Source organism: Melopsittacus undulatus, chromosome 7 (genome assembly GCF_012275295.1).
Source record: "Melopsittacus undulatus isolate bMelUnd1 chromosome 7, bMelUnd1.mat.Z, whole genome shotgun sequence".
Taxonomy (NCBI): domain Eukaryota; kingdom Metazoa; phylum Chordata; class Aves; order Psittaciformes; family Psittaculidae; genus Melopsittacus; species Melopsittacus undulatus.
The window spans coordinates 39,317,067-39,328,033 of NC_047533.1; positions in this window are offsets into that span (position 1 = coordinate 39,317,067).

A 10,967-nucleotide genomic window follows, 5' to 3' on the forward strand; every position below is an offset into this window, starting at 1 on the left:
AACTCACTCCACCCTGCCCGGCTGAGTGCCGTGTGCTCCTTCCTCCATTTTTCTCCCCCGCTCTACCCCTCCCGCTTTCTCTTTCCCAGTACGCATGCAGGGCATCACGTGCTATGGTATGGAATACCTCATTGCCTAGCCTGGGTCAGGTGTCCTGTCTCTCCTTCCTCCTGGACTCCCCTCCTCCACCTGGCTGGAAAAAAAAACATTGAACAAAAGCACCCTCAAAACATGCTCAAACCATGACAGAAAGAACCTTAAGATCATCTGGTTCCTACCCCCCTGCCATGGGCAGGGACACCTCACACTAAATCATGTCATCCAAGGCTCTGCCCAACCTGTCTTTGAACACTGCCAGGGATGGAGCATTCACAGCTTCCCTGGGCAACCCTTTCCAGTGCCTCACCACCCTCACAGTAAAGAATGTCTTCATTATATCCAATCTAAACCTCTGCTGTTTGAGTTTCAACCTGTTACCCCTTGTCCTATCACTACAGTCCCTAATGTATAGTCCCTCCCCAGCATCCCTGTAGGCCCCCTTCAGATACTGGAAGGCTGCTATGAGGTCTCCACACAGCCTTCTCTTCTCCAGGCTGAACAGCCCCAACTTTCTCAACCTGTCTTCATACAGGAGGTGCTCCAGTCCCCTGATCACCCTCGTGGCCCTCCTCTGGACTTGTTCTAACAGTTCCATGTCCTTTTTATGTTGAGGGCACCAGAACTGCACACAATACTCCAAGTGAGGTCTCATGAGAGCAGAGTATTTCTGCTTCATTCTCATCTCTTCCTCTAATGGATTCAGTTCAGTCAAATAAAAGCCCCCAAAACAGGGTAAAATGTAAGTCAGAAGGGTTGCTGTCTTGCAGTATATCAAGCCAATCAAGTACTGAAGATCATGTACCTATGATTGATAATAAGATTTTAACAAGCAGGAAAATGAATAATTCATTTTCAAAGTAATCTGTGGACTGGCATCCCTTGGTTCTTCTCAAATTCTCTACTTCAGAGGAATTACGCTAAAGAGATTTTATATGACACAGATTCCTTTGTACTTGTCAGAGAGTCAAGGTGGCCCCTCATCAACAATACGGCTTCAGGTTGATTTTCTTTCTCCTTTTCACAGAGTCCATTTTCCTTATCTGAATACTGATTAGTATCAATATCTGCTGTATTCCTTTCTATAAGTCTTTCAATTTAAACTGATTCAAACAAATTGAACTTCATGAAGACAGTGACTGGAAACTGTTTCAGAAAAGAGTTTACAATAGCTCCAAGATTAAAGAGATTCTTGCTGCATTCTTACTGCACCATCCCTCAAAATTGATGTGAATAAGATACATTCCCTTCCTTCTTGGAAAGATTTTGTACATACTGTGACAGTTGACAACACCCTGATGTTCACTTTTTATTATAAATCCCTTATCATTGCAGTGAAGTGGAAGGTGTAGTCAAAATAACGTATCATGGAGGGTAAATTATAGACAAGAAATACATTAAGAAGTAAAGCTCTTGGACATCAGGACATACTGACATCTTAAAACATGCAGTTCCCATGTTTCTGCATTGTTTTTGTGCGGTAACTCCTTGTTTTTCTCCATAAGAAAACTACTTTGTATAGGGTGGTTTTTTGGTTGGGTTTTTTTTTTTTTTTCAAATTGTCTGATATTGATCTCGTACTTTGTTTTTAAAGACTGACAAGGACATCTAAGAATCTAGTATTATTTGTTTTCTTATTAACTATGCAGTATTACATGCTTATCACTACCCAAATTATAATATTTGGAAAAAGAAGTGCTGTATTTGTCTGTTTTCCATTTGTGACATGAAATAGTGATATTAGAGGTCAGAAAATCAGGAGGAAAAGCAGGCTTGATTTAACACACCATTATGTACAAAATCTTTCCAATATCCCCATCACATGTCCCAACATAAGAGGTGAAGGAAAGCAGACTTTTTTTTCTTCTGCCTTGGTCACTGAATTAGGGGATTTAACTAGCATATACCAAAAGATATTTATGACAGAAAGCTTTTCACTTGGAATGAGTTTTTATTTTTCTTTAAAAGAGTGTTATAAACTGGGAATGCTCTTAAATTTTGGTAAAAGTAGGCTCACAGAAATTAAATGGTAGATGACCTTTTCTCATGCATTAACATGTCTGACTGGAGTAAAAAAAAGTCAGGAATCTGTAAAACAAGCAGCTTCCTTCAATACTGACCTTGTTAGTGTTAGACAGAACCTACTCTGATACAAGCAGCTTCCTTCAATACTGACCTTGTTAGTGTTAGACAGAACCTACTCTGATAAGCTAGCTACTCTGAAAAATTAGGAGAACAAAAACTATTAAGACTTAAGAGACCAAGCTTCATTGGCATTCTTAAATATTAGGCAGGATTTCAAGACAATTTTTGATTATTAAACAACTGCAAGCTACACTAAAGCAAGACAGGACCTACATTAGTCAAACAGTTTGGAGCAAATTATATAAACAAATACACCTTTACTCCCACTTGTATTTCATATAAGACTAGAATTAAAATAGTTGAGACCCTAAGAGCAAATATTCCTTACACTTTAAACAATTTTATATAAATTGATAGCACATCTTAACATAAAGCTGAATGTTTCCAGAAGTGAGCGTCAGGTACACTATGCAAGTACAAAATTAAGCATAAATATATTTAGAGATTTCAGATTTTAAATTCTCTCAACAGAAAAACACAACCTTCAGTTCTGATATAGTAAGATAACTTGCAACGATTTTACTAAAGAGCAATTCATACAGGCAATCAGTTCTATCTCAAACTAATTGTGTTTAGAATTAGCAATATGATACTGAATTCAAAACATTCACTCTGATAACTCCCATCCATTTCTAGATTTATATAGGGAGGAGAGGAAGATAAATAGGGGGAGCATAGAGAAAATGAGGGTATTAATTCTTTCAGATATGAAACAACATAAAGGAAGTATTTGACTGACTGCATACCTGATGTTTATTTATCCAAATACAGTACTCACCTCTAAAGACATATTGTCACAGAAAAGTGTGGAAGTTCTAGGACTATAGGTCTCACAGGGACTGGCAAAAAATGCAATCTTGCTATTTCTTGTTCTGTTCTGCACAAAATTACCCTCCCCTCTACCCTGAACACAAAATTCTCTGTCAGTGGCAGTTAAGTGAGAAGCAGGGTCTCTAAGTTCTCCTTCAGTCTCTGCATGAGTTCCTCATGACATACTAAATTTTCCTACAAATTTGCATGAGTATTAAGAGCTTACAAAGTACCAGATATAAACAACATACAGAGTAGTAATCTGAACATATGAGCATTCATTTATTCCAGGGCACTTTCTGGAAAGGTGGTAAAAAGAAAATTATTCAGTTTTACCTCACAGAAGCCTTCCATGTAACAGTATAAAATAAAAAGTCCATGACTTTCTACACAACTTCAACTAGCACATCTCTTATCCGAGTGGGAACACGTATCAACTTCTGAAATTGAATTGGTTAGACAGTGTATGTTCCTCTAGTCCCTAGAGCCCTAAAGGCCTATTTCCACATCAGCAAATTCAGTGGGAGTTTTCTTGCTGACACAAAAACTCAAATCAGGACACTAGCAGACACACTGTAGGCTACATTGAGATACAGAGTGTTAGCTACTTCTGCTGTTATCCAAGCGATATTTATTATCAGGAGTCACTAAAGTCCAGAAAGACATCTCAGTCACATTTTTTCTCCCATTTTCTTTCTTGGGGGTACACTGGTTTGTTTTAGAAAGAACCCTTGGTAATTTGCCATTCACTGCATCCAACCTTCAGCCAATATGGCTGGGAAGTATGACTGGAAGCAGAGTTATCGCATTCATTCTCAATTAGATTCCAGCTATGAGAAAAGGGTATTTGAGAGGTTTAAACATAAGATCTATATAACTAATCTAGAAGAGAATGATAAGGAACCAGAGCACCTGGTCTTGCCACAAACCTATTCACAGAATAATTGAGCCAGGAAGGGATCTCTGGGAATCATCTAGCTCAACACCTTGCTCAAAGTAAGGTCATCTAGAATAGGTTACATTGTGCATTTCCTTTCTAATTTAACATGCTCTTTCTCTAGAGCAGGTGACCACATGACTAATAAAACACATACTTTTATCTACATTGTACCAGTATGAAGTAGATAAAACCTAATGTGACAGGCACTACACAAGCATAAGGCATTAAGTCCTTCTGAGATATAACAGAAAAAGTCTGTAAGACCTACTTTTTCCTCCTGTGATAAAATATCACCTGTACAATTTACCATTTCCAAAATTTTTGTTGTAACACAGTTCAGTGTTAGCAGTTTAGCTGGTCTGAGTATATACACAAAAACAATTTTGTTTGAGGGGAAGAAAATAAAACCTACTAGAACGAAGCCTCTTTTCTTTATTCCAGACAGTCTGAGAAAAAATAGTGCTCTTCCTTAAAGAACTAATAAAAACTTTATCAAGAACAAAAGTATTGACTATTTTGATGTCAGCCAGATTTAGTCTCTAACACAGCTTATAGCCTGATTTTTAATTTTTTTTTTGTCAATTCATGGAACATTGATGGCAGATATTAATAATTTTATGAAACAGTAGTTAAGTACCTCTTAAAGTATAATATTCAGAAGAACAAACTAGAGTTTACCGCTTTGTATTAGGGAAATATAAACATGACAGACCCATGAAGAAAGCAGATAGCTTTAAAACAACCACAGCCAAGATCAGTTCTCCACCAACTTGTATCTTTTGTAGTCAGGGATTTTCACTAAAATAGAGCAGAGGCTTTCTCCTCATCTCCCTTACACACTCTGCATTTCTAACAGGTATAGGTTACTAATGCATGCAAAGAATACTGGTAAAACAAGTTCAGCAGAAATCCAGACATATTTGCATCTGAATGAAATTACTAGTTTCTCTTGCAATCATTTTCAAAAAAGACTAACACTGCCCAAGAAAAAGCACTATCATTGGGGTGTATCATAACTCATACTTTCTCAGTGTCACTGGGATGGCATGAATTTCAGAGTTACTTGGAGAAGTCTGTGAGAGTTCTATTTGAACATGGCTTTTGAAATCAAACCCATGATTCTCTTTCTAGTGTGTAGTTTTTGCATCTAGCAAATAGTATGAGAACTTACATTAGAAAGTATGAGCAACTTCATTCATTTGAACTTCTACTTTTTCTTCAAAAGTACCTTAAAACCCAGAAATCCCTACATAATAATCTTTACCATTTTTATTCCAAGACATATTTTTAGTGCTTCCAAGGTAACTGAGGCTGTCTTATAACCTTTGCTCAATATTTTTTCCATCATTATTAAGTGAGAGTAAGTAGATGGGTAATCACTAAGCAGTCAAAGATTTGAGAAAAGTAATATGACTATTAGAAGCATGGGTTGGGGAAAAACTTCTATCTGAATTCTCTAACATTTATTTAATGACAAGTAAGCAACAGGATACACAGTACATGCAGTTACACCATGGTAAGTCGAGAACTTCTCCACTGCAATGCACAGGGTAACTTTGAATCCAGATAGCTAATAGCAGATTTTCACCAAATAAAATTAACCCATGTTTATATTTTTCATAAGACAGGAAATAATATGTTCTACTGGCAAAAGTAAGAAAAATATAAATAAGATCTATGTTCAAAAATGACACTTTGATACACTTTTTTAATTCCCCACATAGAGTTTATATGTTTTAATTTTACATTGTATTTAGGATAAGTATAAAGTTACTGTCCGATGGATCAGGGATAGGGTTGGGAAAGCCAAGGCTCATCTTAGGTGTTAGATCTGATGAGGGATGCAAAGGGCAACAAGGATTCCACAAATACATAAACAGCAAAAGGAAGGGCATGGAAAAGGCTGAGGTACTCAATGCTGTATTTACCACTCTCTCCTGGTTAAACCAGCCTTCAGGAATCCTAGTCCCCTGAGACTAGACAGAAAGTCTGGAAAATTCCATGAACATAATTTACCCTCTTAGCACAGAAAAATATCCTGAAGTAATTTGAAAAACTTAATACCAATTTGTTTTCATTCTAGGTATTTTGAAAAAGTGACATTTAATGCATCTCTTGCAGTTCTAAATTATTTAATCACTTAATTTAAATGTTAATTTAAAAGTTTTGTATTTATTGCATTAACCTTCACTAGTCAGAAAAAGAATCCTTTTTGCTAGTAGAAAAATTAGCTGAGGCTCTTAAGTTGAAATTGGAGATTGAAAAAACTGCAGATGCATTTTTATTAGTCTTTCATATTTAACTTCAATAAACTGGAAATTGCAAGTACTGAAATGTGAAGGATTCCAAGGTAATTGCAGAAAGCAAGATCCATTCAACGGTACTGAAAAGTGGGTACAGAATCCTTAAGGGTCTTCTCTGCAGTTAACCTGTAAGACACTACTATGGGATACATATTGAGATAATTTCACAAAAAGCAATAACACTCAAAAAAGGGTTAGAGATGTTTATATACAGTGAAAACACCTATAGCTACAATTTAAGATATAAACACTAATCATAATAGAAATCTCCTTGAAACAGAAGATTACTTGCCAGGGACAAAGGAACAAGTACGTCCTTGAGCAGATAATTATATAATTTCCAGTATCAAATGGATTCATTTTCTCTGAAGCACTGTTACCAACTACTACATCTATTCTGAGCAAAAATGGATAATCCTATACTCAGTGGTTTATTCCCTTAATTGATAGGATTCATCTGGATTTAGAGCTACAAGAAGGAAATGGTTTGTCTAGTGCAGAGACCAGAACTATACCTATGGAATTATCAATTTATGTAACTGAAAAGGCTTATAAGTATCAATATAACACTGTTATAGCAGCAGCAGCTTTTCTTCCAGTATCGGTCACCTAAGTTATCATGCAAACATGTCACGCATTATAGCAAAACAAAGCCTGCAAGGTCTTTTTTGACTGTAATAGTTAACACATGTACATTTGCACTCGGAGAAGTCTGATCTGAAGTATGAAACAAAGATCCTAAAGTTCGAAACTTACAACAACAAAAGAAAATGTTAAGAGCTTTTAACATTCTCTCTCAAGTCTTCCTATACCAATAATGTAGGGGAAAGAAATCCATCATTAATAAGTACATATTAAACATTTATTTTTTAGTTTCCCCTCTGGAATCACATAGGTCTATGTGCTTCAGAGTCTGAGCACATTTTATTAAAGAGAATCCACAAAGATATGCTTATTATCAGCAATATCACAACGCTTCATGGGAGGTAATCACTGTGATGTTATTGCAGAGCAATGGCTAGAGCAGGTTGGACTTGCTGGTCAGTTCTGAAAAACTGCATCAAAGCAAACAAAAAAAACAAAACAAACAAAAAACCCTAAGATTTTCAACTGGAAAGTATTTGGGCATTTTTTATTCACAGAAGCATTTGAAAGCATTGTTTTCATTCTACAGTGAAATGAAAGCTAATGTCAATTCCTTGACTGTTAATAGGAACACACTCACTATCTTTAACCAGGCACACAAAAAAAACAAATCCTGAAGAAGTTTGAACTGTTGCCTCCTGCATCCACCTCCTTCTCTGGTTCTGAAAGGAGAATGCAGGAACCCCTTACAAGAAAACACTGATATTACCTCATTTAAAAAACAATAAAATAAAAAATGCCTCAAAGAAGAGTCCAAAGATCTTAATTCAAGTTCATAAATGAAGAACACAGTAACTATAAACATAACAATTAAAGATGATTATAGCTCACCACTGTAAATAGATTTGAGTAGCTACTATAGGATCGGGTGACCACCTTCACATAATAGCAGAGAAATGTTAATAAAACTAGATTTTTTTCTGTTCCTTAAAGGATGCTGTAAATAAGCAGTAGCATTCCCACAGCTAAGAGAAGAATTGAGTATGAATTATTTACACTGTCTGGCACAAATTTAGATGCCTTCAGACATTCTGTGAGGTTTTGCAGTCAAGATGCAATCTTTCAATAATTCAGATGTCATCAGAAAAGAATAAGAAGTCTTGTTTGGACACATTACAGTAAACAAGTTTATAGGTTTGAAAATATACAGTGTAAGGGCAAAACAAAGTTGCTGTTTAGTTGGCATTTGAATTAAATTGTTTATATTATCAGGTTGACTATAAGCTACAAAATAAAAGGGGTTAAAATCATGTCCTGTGGAGAAGTAGGATGAACTAAAAACATTTATGTTGGTAAGTGGCAGATAGAGATGCTCTGAAAATAAGTGTTAATACTGACAGAGGAAGAGAATAAACCAAGGAATATCACTGAATTTATGCAATCACCATTTAGTTTTTTAATTCTGACCAGCTCAAGAGACTCTGATTGAAATTAGATATTACATTTTAAAGCTCAGGAAGGTTAAATGTTAAGTGCTAATTGTAAAGCCTGAATATAAAAAATAATTTACAGATTTTATCCAATAAGTAACAATAATTTTGACAATTTGGTAATTCCTGATCATACTTCCCTATTTCCAGTAATTCTGCATCTTCCTTGACAAGTGTGGTTACAACCAGAAGTTGCTCTAAGCAAAGGAAGCGAGAACCCGATGGAGCACACAATGTCCTCTCTGTCCAGTGTTGCATAGGACCCTTTACTCCAGTGTTATTTTCTAGTGTGGAAACTTTTAGTGTCTTTCTTAGTTGAATTCTCAGTCATCTTGAATCTTTATAAAAGTTTTATTTCTTCTGCCCTGTAACAGCTTAGCTTTAGGTCTGCCCAGAAGGTTGTTTCCCTGCCTGCACTGCTCCTGCTTGCTTGGTTCCTTGCTGCCTGCTCAGATCCACACTTTGGGGTTTCTCCTACCTGAGGACTCTCAGCTAAGGGCCTCCCTCTAAAAAACCCAGAGTGAAACTATGCAAAAAAGCAAAAGTAGAAGCATTCCTTCTAGAAGGAGTTACTGCTTTTTAAATAATAATTTAAAAAGCACAGTATATACACCATGGCTGTTGAAGAAACCAGTCATCCATTTGCCACACAGACTCACAATTTTATAATAATGTCATGGTTTAAAACCAAACCCGCACAGCTCGTTCACTCCTCCCCCCATCGCTCCCCCAACTCCCGGAGAGTTGGGAAGGAGAATCCAAAGAATGTAGCCCCCACGGATTGAGATAAGAACCGTTTAATAGCTAAGGCACAACACAAATCACTACTGCCATTACTACTACAAATAATGATGATAAAGTCAATAACAAGTGAAGAGAATACAACACCTCACCAGCCACCGACCCATAACTCACTCCACCCTGCCCGACTGAGCACCGACTGATACCTCCTCCATCCCCCCAGAGCTCCAGCCCTTCCGGGTCTCATCCGGTTACATCCTGGGTATGACGTGCTATGGTACCTCATTGGCTAGGCTGGGTCAGGTGTCCTGTCTCTCCTTCTTCCCGGCTCCCCTCCTCCCTGGCAGAGCATGAGGCTCATAAAAAGGCCTTGGACAAACCAAACATTTGAGCAGTAACTTAAAACATGCTTGCTATCAGCAACCGTTCTCAGCCCTAAAGTCAAAACACAGCACTGCAGCAGCTACCAAGAAGGAGAAAAATGACTGCTACTGCTCAAACCAGGACAAATAACAATTGACCTCTATATATTTTTGTAGTCTTTATTATTTTAAAGTCAGCATATGTATACATCCATATATATAGCAATAGGAAATTTAAGAACCAAGCTGTACTCCTCCACAAGAGAAATAATCTTACCAGGTACTCTCCATCCCATCTCCTTTCCTTTCCAGTTAGCAGGACTGGGGACTTTGTGATGGACCCAGCATACAAACAGATCATTACTGAAATGATGGCTATGATGATATTTTCCCCTAACAAATGCACAGCACAAAAGATGAAAATTTGTCTTATGTTTTTGCTCCATTTATGCTTAACCTAAATGAGAATCACATCTCCCTCACTCTTGTATTTCATTTGGAGGCTGATACTGTAAAAAAACTCTCCAGTCTCAGTGGTAATGCAGCATTTCCAAGTGGGACACACAGAGTGGGCACATTACACACATACAGCTCTGCATCAGGCATCACTAACAGGAGTGAACATCTGTTGGGTTCCAAAAATAGTAATTCTTAAAAGTCCCTGCCTCTCTCTCCCAAGAATACAGAATGCCTAAGCGGGTTCTAGCGAGTTTGATTGTTTTATCTGATCAGACCCCCTTGATTTCTGTTCTGCTGTATGGTAAGAGGTGGGAGGAGAATCTGATCTACAAACAGTTTTCAAACAGAGCTGGTAAAACTTAGGCTCCAAGCAACAAGCTCCCCACATGAACATACTCACAAGTAAAGAATACAGAATAGACTCAATTCCTTGCTTACACTGGTAGTCATGCCCATTTACTCCGGCTGAGAATGTGTTTCAGTAAAACCCAAGCACAGAGCCAAATGTACAAAGTGGATTAAAACAAAGCATTGAAAAGCATCCAACCCTGGTGTCGCATGGGTTTGTTTTGGGCTGTCTTTCTACCCCTGCATACCAGGGTCCTTTAAATTTCACTTGTGTTAATATATGGACTTAAACCTATTTTTTTCTCCTAGAATAAACTGGCTTCCACTGATGTAACTATACAAGAAAAAAAACTATAAAATATGTAGAATTTCACCCTATAGCTGGGGTATTTTCCCTTTATTGTCTAAAAGTGAATTGCAATATGGTAACATAAAATACACTACTTAAGTATATTGAGTGCTAAACGGGAACATTAACTGAATACTGTCAGCTTCAGCAAATATTCATTATATACTGTCAGAACAGTTTCTGTGGCATAGTAGTAGAGAGGTACATGCTAATAATGTCTTAAGACACTTGTAATCTCCTGCTGATATGGCAGATTTGATGACCAGATTTGGAGAGCAGTTATTAGGAGCCTATGCTAAAGATGGAAATCACAGAGACCTCTGCTTTTCTTCAGGAAAA